The following is a 19827-nucleotide window of genomic DNA, read 5'->3' on the forward strand; positions in this document are numbered from 1 at the left end:
TGTCTGTTTTTGTGCCAGTACCATGCTGTCTTTGTGATCACAGCTTTGTGGTACAGCTCGAAATCCGGCATCGTGATGCCCCCAGCTTTGTTTATTTTCTTGATTGTGGTCATCATTTCACAGGCATATATGTCAACTCTTGGCAAATGGTACACTTTAAATACAGCACCTTATTATACACCAATTACACCTCAATAAAGCTCCTTTTAAAACAAGTCTGAGCAAAGAAACATCACCCTTTTAGAGATTTTTCCCCCCTTTTTCTAGTAGGAAGGGACATTCGAAGTTGAACCGAATCTAGACCACAGAGGTGTCCAACTGTGTTTCCCAGGCTCCAAGGCAGGTGGCTACCCTGGGGTCTCGAGCTCAGGCTCTTCCACAGCCTGACTTGCCTGTCGCTGTCCCCTCCCCTCGAATCTGGCAGCCTGTGATGTCCGAAGCTATGTCCTAATAGGCCCCTGAGGCTTCCCCTGGTTCTCTGGAAACTCCTGTTCTGGGGGAAGCTGGCCACCCGGCAAGAAGTTCGATCCAAGACCACCATGTTGGAGAGGCCACGTGTGGGACCGTGAGTGACAGTCTGTGCTCACGCTCACAGATGAACTCCACACCCCGGGCTCCAGTCTCAGGGTGCCATGTGTCTGTGGGGCCGTGTGTCAGAACCTGGGTCACTTCTGTCCCCTCTTAGTGGGTCCACGACAATCTCAAAAGTCTAGACTGTTGTTTCCAACTCAAGTTGTCAGTCTTCCAAAAGCAAATCTACTTATCAGTAGATAATAGTGTAATTGGGCCTCTATTTATGACTGTTCAATGAAAATTGCAGCATCCTGCTTTTAATCTGGCAGATGAATCCCGCATGTGTGCTGTGAGAGTATAACTTTGTTTTTAAAGCGTTACCTGAAGCAGTGTGTCTTTTAAAAAGTTGTAGGAAGAGCACAACATGCTCACCCACATACCTTCCCTTTTGGCTTCAGCCTAAGCAGCCCAGCAGCTCCTGCAAGCATCTGCTGTGTTACTTGTTTCCTTCTTCCCCTTTGATGCTGGGGACCTCGATAGACCAGGAAGCCGCAGCTGGGAATGCATTCAGAGACCATTAGTACAGGAAGCACCGTGGAATCCAAGGAAACCATGAACCAGCAAGTTGGAAAACAGTCTATGAAAGGCCTTTTCAGGCCGTTTCTTTCAGGAGGAGCTTGGTTTTGGATTAAAGAAGTTTATTCAGGTATTCACAAATACCCAGGCTCTCTGCACCGGCTGGAATGCGGAAACCCCTCAGTCATACTCAATTGCCGTAGAGGGGACTGGCGTGTTCCGACTGGGGAATACGTGGATGAAAGAGGCGTAATTAGGTGACATGCCTTCAAAGGAGATGAAAGGCCCAAAACATCCTCAAAAACGCAGGCAAAAATATACCCTGAAATCACTACACTCTTTATTTTGGCAGTAGCAGCTCTCATAACGGGCTAGGTGTTAGCGGCACGGTGTGTAGTGAGGTCCTGGACTGCGTTTCTTTCTTTCTTTTTTGTTTCTTTTCTCGCTTGGAGAAGAAACATGATGGAACGTCATTCCCGTATTTCCTCCACTCCCAGCAAACGTGCAATGGCTCCCTCCCTGACCAGAGACTCTGAGCTGTGCCGATGCCTTGCGGGGCGTCCACCGGGGGCAGGACAAGAGGACCGGTGGTCGGTGGTGGACCTATTTGAACCCCCTCCCCCTGAGCTCTCCATCCCAGTTTCCCCTGAATGGCTCGCTTCTAGTCTTGACTCCTTTGGTTGATGAACAGCGCCTTTTCTCTGCTTATGTCGCTAAGAAAGCACATAAAGTTCCATAGTCTCCTTGCGAGCTCCCTTTCCTTGGACCAGTCTTACTCTCCGGTCTCATTAAATACAGGAGATTGGCAGATTCTGATGACGAAGGGGTTTTGTAGCGGGGTCCACTTCCTGCCCTCCGCCGCTCATTTTCAGATGAGAAGATGGAGCCTCAGACAGGTTGCGCGACTTACTCTTACTGTGAGGAGCGGGTCTGGAGCCAGAAGAGAGACTGGGTGGGGGGGGGTCTGACCCCCAGATGAGCACTTTTCCTACTGCTCAAGCTACTCCTTCCCAATTTCCCTTTATTTTTACTCCTTTAATGGACACACTCTGACTGTGTTGTAGCACTCATTAACACATATTTAAATAATTATGGAAAAATCCGCATTTTATGCGTCCTTAAGCACTTTGACCTCTGGGTTTCTGCAGCTGGATCTGACCGAGCTTTCGCTATTTGGCACATTTTAATTAGCGTTCTAACTGCTTCTTTGCCCCTGTGGTCTTGAAGCAGCCCACACAGCACACCTGCCTTATTGAGCTCAGAGTCTCCAAAAACGCTTACAGAAACACTTGGCTTTTTCTTTTTCTTCTCTCCCTCACCACCCCCTTCTCTTTCCTGGCTGAATTCGAGAGTGCAGAATGAATGTGCTATTGAAGGCCCCTTTTGACAACACCACTAAATAAGGATTCCTCTTGGCTGGCAGAATTTTCCAGTTCAGACCAGGGCTACACAGGACGGGATGGAAGGTACTCATCAGCCAAGGCAGTGGCTGTGGCTTGACATAGAGGGACACGTGCAGACAAAGACGACTTACATTTATCTAACGCACGTGCGCGCACACACACGTCTTCCACCTCGAGCTATATGTGTGTATATATATACATATACACATCTCCAAAAATGAAATCCCGCTGTTCTCTACTGTGCTTTTCTATGTTGCGTTATATTATACTCATTTTCCTTGTCAATGCACCTAAATTTAATAGCATAATATTTCATCATATGGAGATGGACTTTCAACTTTAAAACCAAGCTTCTACTGATGAACATACAGGCATCAAGTTTGATATTTATTTAGTGTATTTAGTTTTGCTGTTCTTGACAGCCGTTCATAAACATCTTTGTATATACACGCTTTTTATGTAGTCTGAATATTTACTTGGGACAAATTCCTACAAGACTTATCCTGTAAAGGCTCTGTACACTTAACGTTTCGACATGTATTGCTCTTGGTGGGGGTGGTTTAGAATCCCACCACCTGTCTTAGAAGATGTCCCCCCACCCCCACTTTCCCCACTACTGTCCTGTGTATTGTCCCTAAAAACAGCCTTGGTCTATAAAATTTGGAAACACCCCATTGATTGAGGAGACGAGATGCCAAGGGTAAGGAAAAGCAGGGAAGGATGTTTCAGGCACAGAGAGCTGGGGCAGGTAGGGGTGAGCAGGGAGGGATGGGCAGGGGTTGGACCCGGTGAGCCTTCGAGCAGGTCACGGGGAGGCAAGCGTGTTTCATTCCACGTTCCGTGGCAAGCCGTGGGAGGTGCTCAAGCAGGAGGTCTGGATTAGATTCAGGAAGGTGACTGTGTCCCTCATTCATCTGTCCCTGACTCCTTTCTAAGAACGTGCTAGATGTCTTCATTTGCCTGCCAAGTGCACTGCTCTGTGCCCCAAGAGGCAGCAAAGGACTCCCTTTCCCTCTGGCTTCCAGCTGAGTTCAATCAGTTGGGCACTGCTAGGGACCCAGAAGTAGGGAGGAGTGTTTGTTCCCCCGGACCTCTTCCTGCAGTACTCCCTTGGACCGACGTCATGCCCTAACTAAAGGGACATGTTTGTTAGTCCTGTCCTGCAGATACAGCTCTGCCCTCTGGCCCTGGTGATGAGGGCTCCCCCACGTTGCTAGCCTGGGGGTGCACCTCCTTAGTTGAATTCCTTTAGTCCTGGCACAGCCTTCTAGTAAACTCTCCTCAATGGCTCTATTTGACTGCATCACCTGTATCTTCCTGAAACCCTGCCTGACGTCAAGAGACTGCCACAGCTATCCTTACTTACTCTACACGCCGAACAAAAGCGTATTTCAGAAAACATCTCTGCACCAGAGAGGAAAAGAAGAGAATGAAACCAAGATTGGGAGAGTGCCTCATACATCCAAACAAGGCCATCAACCATGTCTGCTCCCAAGGTCCCTAATTTGTCCCCTCCCTGCATTTGCTATCGGGTTCTCACTGGAGACATGACCATCTGCCCAATCAGCCAGGTCAGAAGTACCACAGTCATCGAAGGCTCCTCCTTCTCCCGGTCGTCACGCGCCAGGTTCCACATACCCTGCCTACTAAGTGTGTCTCCCGTTCCTCCTACGCACCCACCCAAACTGCCATGAACGAGTTGAGGCACTCGCCATTGCTAGAGCCTCCAAGCCCCAGTCCGGCACCAACATACAACCCACCCTCTGTCCAGTGTCCATGGTGATCTCTCCAGGTGAAAAACCTGATGCTGTTACTCATCTGTGAAATAATCTTTAATGGCTCTCTCTTGGTTTGGGTTTTCCAAAAGCAGAGCCTGAGGCAAGGACTCGGTGTAGGTGGTTTGTTTGGAAGATGGTGCCAGGAAGCAGGAGTGAGGGATCAGGGGAGGGAGATGAGGGAAGGGAAAACTCAGTGGAGTGCATCCATGAGCAGTTACTGTTGGGGGCAAGTCCGAACTCTCAGGGGAGCCTGGCACGTGTCCACTGACCCCTGCACTATTGGGTGAGGGTTGCCCCTGGGATGTTCATGGCCCTGCACTTCTGGGCAGCTGGGGGGCCTTCTCTGCATCGGAGAAAGCAAAGCAGAGAAATGGGAGATGTTGGCAAGTGCCAGGAACTGCCCATGACAAGGGTACTGAAATCGGGGGGCTGAATGGATGCCATGCAGGCTGCAGCCTCCTCTTGGTGGTCAGGAAGAAGCCCTTGATGACCCATCTCTGTTGTCTACCTTGCTTCAGTTTCTGATGCTCGTCCCCTGTACTCAAGGCCACCAGTAGCCCACATACAGCTTGTGCCCAGTGGAAAGTCACCCGTTCCAAGGCAGCTTTGTGCCTGTGCATACTGGTAAGTTTGGGTAGACTGGAATTCACCCCACTGGCCTCTTGGGCTTGGCATCCTTGTGCAGTACACTGCCTAAACAACTGTACGGGGTAGCCCTAATCATTAATTCCCATCCAACGAACTGCACAGGGTTCCCTGAATACACCAAATGTTTCACATTCCTGTGTCTGTACTGTTCCTTCTGCCTAGACTTCATTTGTCAAATATTCATGGGGCATCCTTATGGACCAGTGACTACTGGAAGTTCTGGGGACACAGCATAGAACACATGAAAGTGCCTGCCCGTGTGGGACTCACGCTGGAAGTGGAGACAGACCCCCAAAGAAATAAATGAGTAAGTACACAGTATGCTAGGGGTGCTGTGTGCCCCCGAGGAAAAGATAGTGGGGGGCTGAGAGCACCGGGGGTGGGGCTGTGATATTAAGCAGAGGTCCGAGAGGTGACACTTGTGTGAAGACCTGAGATGTCTGGGGAAGCGTACCAGGAAGAGGGAACAGCCAGTGCAGAGGCACTGAGACAGAGCACAGTGACGAGGACACGCTCAGGCCAGAGCAAAGTAAGTAAGAGCCAGAGGCAAGAAAGGAGGTCAGAGTGGAAGGATGGGCAGGCGGGTGGACGGCGCAGGACCTGGCTTGAGCTTCCACCCCTACTTGGAGTGAGATGGCAGCACGGGAGGCCTGGAGCAGAGGAGGGGTGGGATCCCAGGCTCCTCTCAACAAAATGACCTTTCTCTTCATACCCCCGGACTCATCTCAACTAACCTGGCTTAGCCCCACCTCTGCAGGAGCCCTTTCGGAAGCCATCGTGTCCTGCCCCACCCCCCACTTGCACACTCTGCCCATCTTGGTCGCTTCTGTGCTCTGTCCTGATGGGACAGCAGGAGAGAGACTGGCAGTCCCACCGTGGCCTCAGGGACCTGTTCCTCGGGCCAGTCAAATGGCCTCCGCTAACGAGACCTTTCCAGAATATCACTGGCGGAATGTTTCTGCTGGAGGAGGGAAAGACTGGCCTTCTTGAGGATGGGGGCCCTGAAGGTTTCCGCGTAAGACTCAGTTTCCTCGTCCGTAAAGCAGGGAGATCGTGTCTCCTCTGGCACCGTGTCGTAGGTAGTGGCAGTCATCAGTGTCATCACACATGCTCCCTCTCCCTCCGAGTGAGCACCCAGGTGGCTTCCTGGGAGAAGCCCCGGATCCGTCGTTATCACAACAACAACACGTAGCTTGTGGCACAAAAGGCAGCCCACATCTTTCTTAAACTGTCTCCTTGACTCGTGAGGAGAGAAGGTGAGAGGGAAAAGTACTTTAAAATGGTGTTTTAGGAGAAGACGACCGGCAGGTTCTGACACAAAACCAAACCGCGGTACCATGGCGCGCCCGTTGGGGTGACGGCTGTCGTGACAAAGGCAGGGGGGCATTAGCTTGGCCAGGACGGGGGAGGGGGGAGCCGGGCTCTCGGGCTCTGCTGCTGAGGAGCCAACACGGCGCAGCCGCTCTGGAAGACGGCCAGGCAGCCCCTCAGCAAGTTACACAAAGTGCCACACGGCCCAGCAGCCCCGCTCCTGGGTCCATACCCAAAACTCAGACATTTACACACCTAGGATCGCAGCAGTGCTATTCACGATGTCCGAAAAGACGGAAGCAGCGGAGTGTCTATCAGCAGACGAATGGATAAACGAAAAGCGGTCCGTCCATACGGCGGAATACTACTCAGCCCTAACAAGGGAGGACATCCTGACACGGGTTACAACGAATGAAATAAGCCAGCAGCAAAGACACAAATACTGAGATTCCGTCGACGCGAGGAGCGGAGAGCAGCGGAGAGCAGTCAGACCCAAGCAGACAGAAAGACGACGGTGGGTGCCTGGGGCTGGGGAGGCGGACGGGGAGTGGGTGTGCAACGGGGATGGAGTTTCTGTTCAGGAAGACAAGCAAGTTCTGGAGATGGGTGGTGGGAATGGTTGCACGTCAATATATTTAGTGCCATACAACTGTACACTTAAAAATGGTTTAAATGGTAAATTTCACGTTATGTATGTTTTACTACAATTAAAGAAAAACCAGCGGGCAGCAGCTAGCTCCCGAGCGGGGGTGAGGAGAGGAGACATGGGCGCTGTACGGGGGAGGCCCCGCCGTGGACCCCCTCCATCTGCAGGTCCAGGTGCCGTCTTCAGAAGCCAAAAGGTCACCCAGGGGACATGCTCCTCTGGAGAGGCCTCTGGGCTGCCAACGTGTCAACTCAAAGACCGCTGCTGGCGGTGATAAGAATGAAGAGGTGTGACTGAAGTGTCATCTGAAAGCTACTAGAGGCTTAGACACTTCAAAGGGGCGACACAGGGACGGGGCCCAGGACAGCAGGGCGCAAACAATGCGGCTGGACCGGGTGATTATGACTTCTCACGTTCCACCCTTGGCGTGTGAAGAGGGCAGAGGCGGGGACTCACCCGAGCGGCGAGGAGCGGGGTTTTACGGGGATGGCAACTGTCTCCCTGATAAATCCCAGGAAAGCCGAGAGCGCCCAGACGAGAGGGGACACACTGGTCCCCAGCAGGAGCGGCGAGGCCACAAACACCGAGGAAGGAGGAGGTGGCAGGCAGCCAGTGAGCTGGCGGAACCCGACTCACGCTCCCCGAGAAAGAATTGAAATCCCCCGCGCCTTGGCCGCTCTTACTCCAAATGAAAAAAAGGAAACCCTCTGTCCCCGGAAGTGCCCACGGCCAAACAAACTCAACGCCGTCTCCGCACACGGCCAAGGAAGCCAGGAATCCTGCCATTTGGTGGCATCTTCATTTAAAAAAACGCAGCTTTGGAAACAAACTTTTGAAGCCCATCAGGTGTGCACAGTCCTCCACAGAGAGCAGTCCTGCTTTGTGGGGGGCGCCTTTGCCCCCGCCGCCCTTAACCACTGAAGCGGGAATATTCATGGTGCCTGAGTGCATGAGCCCTGGGTGCTGGGCTGTCGGGAAAACACACATTCCTGCCTCGTGGAGCCATGGCCCAGGGGACGAGGCCACCACGATGCAGAGGGGAGCGTGCAGTATTGGGGGCCCTGGCTGGGGAGGATGGGGGATTCCCAGTGGGGCTGATGTGGAAGGCCAGAGCTAAGAAGTAGGAAAGGTGCAGGAAAAGGCACAGGGCATACTTTCTGTCGGTCCTGGCGGGGGGTGGGCAGCAAGCAAGGAGTCCAGCAGAGGCTGGAGGGGACATGAAGTAACTGCAGGAGGGACACATTCCCCTCTGGTGGCAGGAACACAGGGCACGGGGGGTGACGGGGAAGTGAGCCCGAGCCGTCACCAAGGGCCCTCCAGTCTGGGTCTTTTCTGGAGCCCAAGAGAAGCTCGTGCATGGCTTGAAGAAGACCACGGGGTGTGGATGGGGTGGGACAGGGAGGCCTGTCAGCAGCTGTCGGGAAGTCCGGGGCATGGTGACGTGGTGAGGACCAGGGGAGCGGCTGTGAGGATGCAAGAGGTGGGTGGACGAAGGCTTCTTAATGAGTTTTCCCTAAAGCGCTTTATCAGAGCTGGTTTTGGGGGCAGCCTGTGCATTCTGTCTCGGCAAAGGGGTGGCCTAACCCGTATTGGGATGTAGGGTTTCTGAGAGTGGAAGGCCCATCCCTGGGGAAAGGGCATAGGCTGGAGTTGGGGCTATCCCATTAACCTTATCATCTCCCCTCTAGGACAGACAGTAGCAGAGAGCAGCTACAAGCATCACGAGGCACCAGGGTCCAGAACCCACTTTGCTGCTGGTAAACCTAGACCTGCACGGCCCTCGTGTTGCTGGCCAGTGGCAGGCACAGACATCCACACCTTCTGAGCCCGGACGCCCCATTGTTCCCATGTTAATGCAGAACTCTGGCACTCCGCCAGCACAGCCCAGTGGACACCAGGCGACCAACCAAGTAAGCCATCCGCGAGGTCAAAAGGGCAGCCGGTGCTGCCCGGTCTGCTAGTTCGGGGAGAAAGTGGACACAGAAACGTGGGGATAGAAATCGAGGGTGCATTCCAAGAGGTCAAGCCTTACCTTGGTGATTCTGATTCAGCTGACGTGTGCTGGAGGTCATGCCCCTGTGTGCGCAGCAGGCTCCAGGTGGCATTCTGGGGACACAGCCCCGAGTGACGTGGAGAGCTGTGGCCGGGGGCCTCCGGTGAAGCTCATGGCTCATCTGGCCTCAGGGCTCTGGGTAAGATGAGGGTTCCCACGGTGAAGGTCAGGGTCCGTTTCTGACCTGTGAGTCTGCAGGACCGAGGGATCTGAGGAGCCCCATCCGAAGCCCAGAGGCAGGTGGACGAGGAAGAGCAGAGCCCAGGAGCGAAGTCTCGCTGGAGACACAGACGAGGACCCGTCCGTGGAGCGTGAGCTGGTGGCTCCAAGGGAAGAGCTTAGACACTGAGGCCGTACAGCCTGGCTCCAAACCCCAGCTCCGCCCCATACTCTGCCGGACCTGGAGCATGTGGCCTCGCCCCGCCTCCCGTGCCTCAGTTTCTCCATCTCTAAGTGAGGGCTAAGAACAATATCCACCCCTGCAGTTGTGCGGAGTCACGAGCTGTTTATGGAGGATGCAGAGAACGTGCAGCCTAGGGCTGGCCTCGAAAGCTCCTGGCTCCTGGTTTCGCCTCGCTGTCCAGCACTTTGCTGTATATTCTGGAATCGAGAGACACCAGAGTGCAGGAAGCATTTTGAGACCCGCACCGCCCAGGTCGAACTTGGCTAGGCTGCTTATAGTGCCTCTCCGTCAACTCCGCAGATCACTGAGTGGTTTAACCTTTCGGGTTCTTTAAATAAACTCCCTTTGCTCCCGCTGCAGTGTGCTCCTGAGCGCCATCCCAGCCAGGACTGGAACGGAGAAGGAAGAGGTCCGCTCCCCCGTGACTGCTTCTGAAAGCCGAAACCATGTCTGCACTGTGCCCACCGGAGGGGTCCTCTCTCTGAACGCATGACTGTCTGCAACCACACCTCCAGGGTCAGACGTGTGCGAAGGCCTTGGCTGGACGGAGACGTTTCCTTTGGGTTACTCCCTTACTGGAATGTCTGCCTCCTGCCAAAGACAGTCGAGTTAGGGCACATCTCCTCATATTCAAGAAAACAACAGTTTTACAGGAAAACCCCAACACAGTCTTTCATGTGCATGAACACGGCCCCCTCGCCCCAGTGCATCGTTGGGCCAGCAAGACGGCCTGGGAGAGATTGTGTCCAAATGCTCCCTCTTTGCAAGGGGGAGAACAGACCAGAAACGTGGATGCGTGATAGTGCAGCGTGAGGGGGCTCTGGACTGCTGGGCACACAGCGGGCTCTGACCGAAGCCCCCACATGGCTGCAGGTGCACACTCCCCGGGCTCACGCATAGAATTCCATCTCTGAGCTCCATGCCCACCCACATTTCCTCAACCGCTCCGAGCCCTGGCTTTTCCAGCCCTACAGTGGGACAAAAGTGTCTATTTACAGAGCGACTGGGCACACCAAATCCCATCATACCTTCAAAACATGGGCCTGTGGTGAATGATCGTTACATCAGCACGATTTTCTTTTTTTTTTTTTTAAGAGTTTTTAAAATTTATTTGACAGAGAGAGACAGCCAGCGAGAGAGGGAACGCAGGCAGGGGGAGCGGGAGAGGAAGAAGCAGGCTCCCGTGGAGGAGCCTGATGTGGGGCTCAATCCCAGGACTCTGGGATCACGCCCTGAGCTAAAGGCAGACGCTTAACGACTGAGCCACCCAGGCGCCCCAGCAAGATTTTCTGAGAGCTTATCACGTATGGAGAACTACTGGAACTTTTCGTATCATCAGGTTTTCAGTCCCCAAAATGAACACCCCATGAGATGATGATCTTGTCCCCACTTCATAGATGGAGAGTTTCAGGCACAGAGAGGTTAAGCAGTGAGCCCAAGGCTGCCCAGCTGGACAGCTGTGTTCTCACTGGCCATCCCACATTGTCTCGTGTTACTTTCCTTCTTGTCCTTATGCTACTCTTCCTATTTCTTGTCCCCTCCTCTGTCACAGCTCTGCCATCTGACAGCCAGCACCCCGGTGACCGGGTGATCTCTGCTCTGGTTTCTTGTGCTCCCCCGCACGGTGCAAGAAGAAGAATGTGCATGAACTCGACCTTCCCAGGTGAGCTGCAGCTCACGTTTCAAGGTCGGGCTCAAGCGTAACCTCCCCTCTGAAATCTTCCCTGGTCCCTGTAGTTGAGGTCATCGTCCCCTCCTCTATGCCCCTCTCGGTGCCTGTTCCCTGTTCTCCCCACTGCGTCTGATACATGGTCACTAACTCTTCCTATCCACAGAGGCTGTGGGCCATTTCTCCGCCCCTGGCCGTGCGCCTTGCTCTGGTCACCGGGACGTTGGCGACACGATGTGAATGCTGTGCCCTGCAGTCCCAGTGCTTGTTGTTCTTGGGGTGCTAAGGACTCTGTGTGAACAGGGCCGGGCCAGCCTGCTGGTCAGGAAGGGCCCCAGGAGAACCGAGACAGCCCAGTCAACAGCCCGGCCTCAGCTGCATGTGAATGAAAGGACTCTGTCATTCAGCTCCCAGCTGAGCACAGACACAGGAGCAAGTGCGGCGGGAATCATCCGGCCCATCCCAGAACGAGGAACTAATAAAGGGTTGTGCAAAGCCACTGAATTTTGGGGTGGCTTGTCACGCAGCACTAGCCAACTGATACACTGATGGGTCTTCATTGCCTGGAATGGTGCCAGGCGCTGACACGGGTGCTCAGTGAGTAAAGGGATCACGGCCCTCAATAGTGGAATGAATGGGTGGGGAGGACGCTGGGGTGTGACGTGGAGGAAACGTCACCTGAGGTGGTTCTGGGAGGCTTCGGTTTCCCCTACTTCCCCATCCCCAGACAGAATCTCCCATCTTAAGCTGCTGCAATGACACCGCTAACACCTTCAGCCCGAGTCATCTGGTCGGCTCTCAGCTGTCCCCTCCTGTGCACTTCTTTACGCAGAGGGACTGGCAGTCAAAGCTCAGAGCTTCCTTAGGGCGGTGACAATAGCCCCGGAGCCTTGGTGCTTTGCGACGACAAAGATTCGTGTTTTGTCCGCGCTGCAAGTCCTCCGGGTGTGGCTGTGGCTCCGCGCGCACTCGGTCTGGGATCCCGGCGAGACGAGCACCTTCTACGTGGAGCACCACCTTCGTTGAGCGGACAGAGAAGAGTAGACGGTGCACAAAATGCTTTCGTCCGTCTGGCTCACCCTCCCTCCCCAGCATGACGCCCAGTGCCCAGCGGGTATCAGGCGCGCAGTGAACGTGAGCTGATGCACTGTGACTGCACGATGTGGAGGGTCCGTCGTGGGCACACGATCTCATAGCACCTACCCTTCTTTTATCAGAGAATTCACCACATTGCATTTTTAAGGCTTTTTCTTTTGAAATAGTTTTAGACTTACAGAAACGTTTCAAAAGCCACAAGAAAATTTTTTATGTACCCTTACCCAGCATCCCCTATGTTCATTTATATACTTATAATAAAATTATCCCGAAGCCGAGAAGTCAACATTGGCACAATACTAACTAAAGTACAGACTTTAATTGGATTTCATTTTTCTTTTTTCCCACTAATGTCTTTTATCTTTCCTGGATCTGGTCCAGAATCCTGTGATGCATTCCGTTGTCCTGTCTCCTTGGTCCCCTCCTGTTGGGGACATTTCCTCAGTCTTTCCCTTTCACGATCTCAGCCTTTTTGAAGAGCCTGGTCATGTGCTTTGTAGAACGTTCTTCCATTTGGGTTTGTCAGAGGTCTGCTCACAATGAGACTCAGGTGATGTGCTCTTGGTGAACATGCCCCAGAAGTGATGCTGAGTCCTTCCAGAGCATCCCATCGGGGGTGCATGATGACTCATTACAGGTGATGTTACCTAGATCTCTCGCTAAGGTGGTGATTCTGCCAACACTCTCCATTCTAAAGGCCACATCATATTTCGGTGGCCAGTTGACATGTCTAGAGCTACACGTGGATGGAACCCTCTAGAAGACAGGGTCCCTGTCCATTTTCCTCGTCATTATATCCCCAGCACCTGCCACCACAACTTATACTTTGTATTCGCTCAACAACATCTTATTAAATGAATGAAAAAACATGAACCAATCTTCAGGGAGCTGATAGGGAATAACAGGTTTTCAGACTAACTACCCTGGCTAGAAAGATTTAGGCAAATGGTTGTACCCACGTCTCTTGTGTGTCATATCTTATTCAATCTCATACTGTACTTTCTCTATCTTCTGATTCTCTAACTTATTCCATGGCTGAATGAGATGCTTCATTTGTGGGATGTTTGATTTACACAATTTTGGAAGGTCAAGTGAAAAGTAAACAGTTATATAAGCAATATAAAAATTGATATTTCTTACTGACCCATTTTCATGGAAGTCCACTTTTCTCCCACCACCATTCCTGATTTCTGAGAGGGAAACTGACTAGGGACATCCAAGGAAGTGGGAAGGTAGAGCAGGTCGGGACATGTTTTTCTGTGTTTCTGACAGTTTTGTCAAGTCAAGATCAGAACTGTAATCCAGGTGTCCCATTTGTCATCTTCTTGGTCTCTTTTCCCATAAAACTAACGACATAATCACAGTGAAGCATGTATGAAAAACAATTAAAGAAAATAAATCCATTCATCCATCCATCCATCCATCCATCCACCCACCCCTCTGCCCATTCATTCATCTACCCACCTATCCATCCATCCATCTACCCATCCATCCATTCATCTATCCACGTATCTATCCATTTATCCCCTCACCCACTCACCCATTCATCCATCTTTTCATCCTCCCATCTTTCCATTTGCACATCCATCATTCAATCCATCCATCCGTCTTCCCTTTCAACCTTTCTTCCTTTCCTTTCCTCTCCTTCCTTCCTTCCTTCTTTCCTTCTCTCAATTATTCTCCCCTCTCCTTTTCCTCCCTATCTCCACTATCCTTTCCATGTTTGGGTGCCCACTTGACCCAGTTACAACCAATGAGACATAAAAAGACTGTTTCTGGAGAATATTTCCCCCCACCCCTTACATAAGGGAGAGACATCCAAATAGAGTTCTCTTTTTGTCCCTTCCTTCTTAGGACACTGTCAGGAGAGGAGATGATTCTTGGAGCTGCTGCAGCCACCTTGCAACAATGAGGAAATGTTCTGCATCTAGTACTGAGGGTACATAGTGAAAAAGAAGTCTACTGTTCTCCAGGGCTCACAGTCTAGCGCAAGAGACAGAAATTACAATCTGGTGTGAACTACTATAGAAAAGTGCTGGGAGGAGAAAAATCAGGGACAGAGGTTTTTTTGGGGGGTGGATTGGTGAGGTTCATGTAAAGTCAGGAAGGAACAGAAGGTAGCTAGAGAAGAATATTCTGGGCAGAGGGCATAGCCTGGATAGAATCAGCTGGAAGCAGGTTGGAAATCCAATTCGTTCAGAATGGAAGGGAAGGAGAGAAGTGCTGAGCAAGGAGCCCAAGAGTGTGGGGCTCAGATGGGGAAGAGCGGGATGTGGCTCTCCCAGCTCCAGAGGCACATGCTGTCAGCTGTGATCTTCTCTCTGCCTATAGGGTCCCCACTGGGTTCTTTGCTTTAACCTGCAGACTCCCCAGCCCCATCCTAGGGACACGCTCAGTGGCAAGGGTGGGCCTTGCTTCTCTCCGTGATGTGGAGAACCTCTGGCCTTTGATATCTGTGCTGGACTCCTGTTTCCGGCTCTCCATGGTCTGAGGATGAACAGAGAAGGACGAGCTCCTCCCTAGCCGCCCCTCCTTGATAAGGTCAGCCATCAAAGGCCGATGGAGGAAAGCGTCAGAGCTCGCGGCCCCTCCCTGCTGCTGACAGATTGATCGTGCACGGAAGCAGCTAATGACTTGGCCAGCCCGCACTGTCACCTCACCATGCCTGGCTCTCCCCGGGGCCTTAGCAGGGAAGAACACCACCCTGAACACACGTTGACAATGGTGGGGGGTGGGCGGTGGGGAGGGCATCCCTGAAAGCAGCAGCAGTCATGAAAATGGCCCCCCAAACGCTTCTCCGGGGCAAGCTGGGCACTCCCCACCTTCCAAGAGATCCAGGCCAAAGGGACAAAGGGACCTGCCACAACTTGGCACAAGCCCCTTCCCTGGGACATTCCCTTCCCGCGGAGCACGAAGATGGGAGCAAAGGGAATGGGAAATGCACACTGCACCCAGTTGAGCTCCTTGCTGTTTGAAGCTCCATGTTTGCTAACTTTGGAAATCCCACAAGAGACGGGTTTTGTCAAGACATTAAAAAAATTATTTGTAAGGGAAACAAGAAGGCTCTTCATGACCAGCTGGAGGCATGCCCCTCGGGTAATGGGATTCAGTGAGAGGGGGAGCTGCTGGGGGCATCCCTCCCACCAGCGCACTCATCCAGGCTTGGCAGGGTTTTGAAGCTTTGTTTTGTTTCCCCTGCTCCCCCCTGCCACCTGTCTGCCCATTAGCACCAGGGAGAATTACCCCCAGGTGCAGCCTAGCCACCGCCTCTCGTCCTTTGGGGTGAGATGCCGGTTTTGGGGGCGGAGAGTGCCCGGCCAGCCTTCCACCCGAGTTGGCAAGCAGGTGCAGCAGGCCTCAGCCCCGGGCATGAGGTGGTGGTCATGGGACAACGTCCCACCTGAGCACCTCAGTACCCACTGCTCCAGCATGGAATGCTCTCCCTCCAGAACTCTGCGTGGCTGCCTTCTTCCTGTCATTCAGGTCTGGGCCCAGGTGGCACCTGCTCCTGGAGGCCTCCCCTGAGTCCCTCCAATGGATCACTCTCCATCCCTTACCCGGATTTATTTGGTTATTGATTTTTCTCCATGGCACTTGCCACAACTGAAAACAGTGTTTATCTCGTCCGTTGCTTGATTTCTGTCTCCAGCATTAGACCGTTGGCAACACGGGACTGCTTCCGCTTCTACATACCCCACGTGACACAGGCACACAGCAGGACCTTCCGGGCCAGCCCCTGAGTGTGCGTGTGTGTGACCCCCTGACGCACAGGGCAGTCAGCATCGCTCCTTCCTTTATTCTCCATCCACCTGCTCACGGAGACCCTCATGGCAGCTTTTTGAAGGTGTCATATCCCCCATTGTGCAGTTGAGAACTGGGGAGCTCAGAGAGGTCACGTGACCTGTCCATGCCACACAGCTGAGGAGTCAGGTTTGAGGTCCACGGCCTCCTGCTGCCAACACCGCTGCCTGAGGCTGGGAGGTCCAGCAGCCCCACCACATGGGATGCCACCTGGGCTCATGCTGTGTTGCCCGGAGGCCTCCCGTCAGGGGACTGGCCGGGAATGCCATTCGGACCTGTGTGGATCCGCTGGTCAGCCTCTCGAAGTAATGATGGCCCTTCATTCAGCCCCATGTTCAGGCCTGAGGACACTGGCCCCTCCAGCATCCGGCGCCCCAAGGAAGCTGGGCCGAGATCCGACTTTGGGTCTACTTGATTTCTGTGAATGGGTGAGTTTCCTGTGGCAGAGACAGGCCCCGATCCTGTGGGAACCCATCCTGGGGTCACCCGTTGTGGTGGAGTGGCTCGGGCTCGTTGAAATGGTGCCCAGAGAGTCCTCCCTGAGCATGGATTGAAAACGCCCGCACCTGGGGTCTGGACGTGGGAGGGAGGTCACGAGGGAGGGTGGGGCCGCCGGCCCATGCGGTGACCGTGAGTTTGGGGGGTTGTCAGCCTGCTGTCCACAGCAGTGGACCCCTGCATGTGGCCTCTGGTAATAATCTTCCCCTTCTCTGTGTACTTGAACCCTACACTTTTTCAGCAGCGCTTACCCACGACTTCCGGTTCCTTCCCTGAAGATAAAATTACCTGGGGGAGGAGGGTGGCCGGGAAGGGTTTGTGGAAGTTGGTGTTCTCAAGGTTCACAGCTTTGAGGATGGCAGGAGGTCACTCAGTTCAGACTGGCCTCTCCCTCCGTCCAAGCAGATCGTGATATCGGTCCTAAGCTCAAGACAGATCCTCTGGGCAAGTTACTAAATCTGCTTCTCTAAGCTTCCTTATCAGTAAACCAGCCCAAAGAAGAAGGTCCATCTCAGCAGGCTGTCGTGGGGATTAAATCAGATACGCGTGTAATGCTCTTAGCGCCATGCCAAGCACACTGCAAATATTCAGTCAATGGCTGCATTATGATTGTCCCCCCCTCCACCGGCACACAGTGTTTTCTTTGTGCCCACATCTCACCTTTTGAATCCGTCAAGTCTGCAGTTGGCTCAGAAATGAAAGCTCCCTTCCCTGGCTGGATTACAACAGGGGAGGCAGAGCTCGCGGTCAGGTCAGGAGGGAACCAGCTCTTCCTTCGCCAGGGGTGAGGTGGGAACACCTGGGCCGGAGCCGCCGGCACCTGTGATGCCACGCCCTCTAGTGGAAGGATGAGGCTTCTGAACTCAGGTGTGCAAGGAGGCAGGTGGACTCGAATGTGCTCTGAGACCCAGGTGTGTTTTCAGGACATCCAAATTCAGTTCTGCTCAAACACAGCCAGCGAGCAGCGTCATCAGAATCGCAGGCCATGTACACAGACCGTGTCTTCAGGGATTTACAGGATGTCCTTTTTCTGCTTTGTGTCTTAAATGGATACCCAGGAGCAAAGCACAAGGTAAGGACGGCTGCTAGCAGGTGCGGGCTTTCTTTTTGAGACGCCGGAAACGTTCTGAAGTTAGTTTTGCTGATGGCAGCCCAGCTCTGTGAGTGTCCTCAACGCCACTGGACTGTATGCTTCCAGTGGGTGGATTGTACGGTGTGTACACGGCATCTCAGTAAAGCCGTTTTCAAAAGTTGATTTTTAAACATGTTATGCTGTTTTTGGACATCTCCCCAAGTACTCACTAATCACTGGGAGAGCGAACACACAGCAGGATAGGTCGTGCCCACATTATTCTGCTGCATTGTCAGTTGCTGATGTGTTTTGTCACCTGCCCCCCCAAAGGAAAAGTGGGCACAGTGGGGTCAGGGCGGTGCCGGCCATGGAGGGAGATGGGAGGCGTCCAGACCCAGAGAGGGAACTGAGGTTTCCAGACTGACCCTCAGGAGCAACTGGACAGAAAGAGAGAAGACGGTTCATACTAAGGAGCTAAGTTATTTGTCGAGGGAGTTTAAAGGAGGAGGACGTGAATGAAGGTTCAAGTAACTCAAGACGGCTGCGTGGAGGAGGCAAATGGGCTAGGTATTACCAGGTCTAGTAAAAATAAGAGGTAAAAAAACAATAAAACTGAGTATAATAAAATAAAAGGAACCAAGAGTTACAATAACAGCAACTGCTGTCCCTTCTCAGGCTCTCCCAGGTGCTGGGCACTCCAGAAGACAGGAGCACCCTGCACCTCTCCTCTCCCATGTCCCACTGGTGTCCCCCTCGGCCGACCTCAGCCAGAGGCCAGAGCAGGGGCCACCAACAGAGTCCGTGGGATCTGCTTCCAGTAAGACAGGAAGGAGAAAAGACAGAAGGGTGACCTGGAGGGCTGTGCAGAGGCGTCTAGCCCTGGAGAGCGGGGCCACACCCAGAGAATGACGTGAGCAGAATCCTAGAGGGAGAGAGATGTACCAGGTGGAATGTCAGGGGTCAGTGACCGGCCCTCCACCGCCCCAGCTTTTAAAGAGTCCAGGAGCAGAGAGATCACTTTTACCATTAGAAGATGTTGGCCTCTTACCTAAATTCTCTTTATGCATCTGCTTTAAAATCTTGCTACCCAACAGGTGGTCCTCAGACGCCCCCTGGGAGCTGGTTAGAATTGCAGAGCCTTGGGGCGCCTGGGTGGCACAGCGGTTAAGCGTCTGCCTTCGGCTCAGGGTGTGGTCCCAGAGTTGTGGGATCAAGCCCCACATCCGGCTCCTCCGCTATGAGCCTGCTTCTTCCTCTCCCACTCCCCCTGCTTGTGTTCCCTCTCTCGCCGGCTGTCTCTATCTCTGTCAAATAGATGGATAAAATCTTTAAAAAAAAAAAAAAAAGAATTGCAGAGCCTCACTGACTCAGAAACTCCACGGCAGCCAGACCCCAGGTAATTCATATGCAGGTTGCCCTGGGAGAGGCAGTGGTTTAAATCACCCCAGGTTTGGGCAGCTGGGGGTACAGGAGGTCGGGAAGAGGAGTTTAAAGGTGGGATTGCTGCCTCGCTGCAGAGAAACAGGTGTGAAGAGCAGGACACCACGGCTGCCATCTGCCGTCCGTGCAGACCCCCGGACCGGCCCCACCATTCTTGCAGCCTAGCTTAGCCTGAATCCACTTCGAGTCTATCAGAGCTCGCAAGTAAGGTGACATGTAGTTGCCAAACATCTGTATAATATTGCCCACTTTTATTTTTGGCAGAAATACAAACTGCATGGGTGATCAGGAAACAAACACCAGGCCCGCGCCCCACATGACCCGTGTACACCCACAGGCTGCCCTGGCCAGCAAGCAAGGGGCTCGGCGGAGATGTCAGGAGGCGGGGAAATCATACAATGGGTTGCTCATCGAGCACCGCGGTCACCATGGACAGCTCTGTCTGCACGCGTGAGGGAGCCTGCAGGGAGCAAGTGGCCTTGGCTTGGGTCTGGGAGGATGGGCCTGTGTGACCAGGGACAAGGGCAGGGAGACAGAGCGTCGTTCCAGGCCGTGCCGGGACCCACCAGCAACAGCACAGAGAGCCGGGCTCTGAGCTCAGGAGGCTGTGCTCGCATGAGAGAGGGTGCTGGCGTCTGACAATGTGGAAAAGCACTGTGTTCTTTCTTTGGTTCCCAAGCATACCTGAACTGGTATTTTTTATTTTTTAAACCTCCCAGAGTGAAGCTGAACAGAGAAATGACAATGCCGATTACCATGTGAATTTGGCAATCATTTTGGAATCTGGTCAACGAGTGGGTTTAAGTTGCCCCCTTATCTAAAAGTGCCATGTTTGAGTCTGATGCACCAGCCTCCTGTGTATTTCGAGTGGATGTGTTGTCCACACCCCCGAGGTCTTGCTTCTATGGCTTTGGGCAAATG

At 53.1% G+C, this 19827-nt stretch overlaps 1 long non-coding RNA gene across 1 annotated transcript in view; it reads right to left on the reverse strand.

The window, feature by feature from the left end:
- Positions 1–9889, reverse strand: part of LOC109490218 — a 63219-nt gene extending 53330 nt beyond the window's left edge. Inside the window, exon 1 of the long non-coding RNA XR_002143504.2 lies at positions 8908–9889. This is a non-coding gene — a long non-coding RNA (uncharacterized LOC109490218). The remainder of the gene's footprint in view (positions 1–8907) is intronic.
- Positions 9890–19827: the final 9938 nt, after the last annotated feature.

Source organism: Ailuropoda melanoleuca, chromosome 12, assembly GCF_002007445.2.
Source record: "Ailuropoda melanoleuca isolate Jingjing chromosome 12, ASM200744v2, whole genome shotgun sequence".
Taxonomy (NCBI): Eukaryota; Metazoa; Chordata; class Mammalia; order Carnivora; family Ursidae; genus Ailuropoda; species Ailuropoda melanoleuca.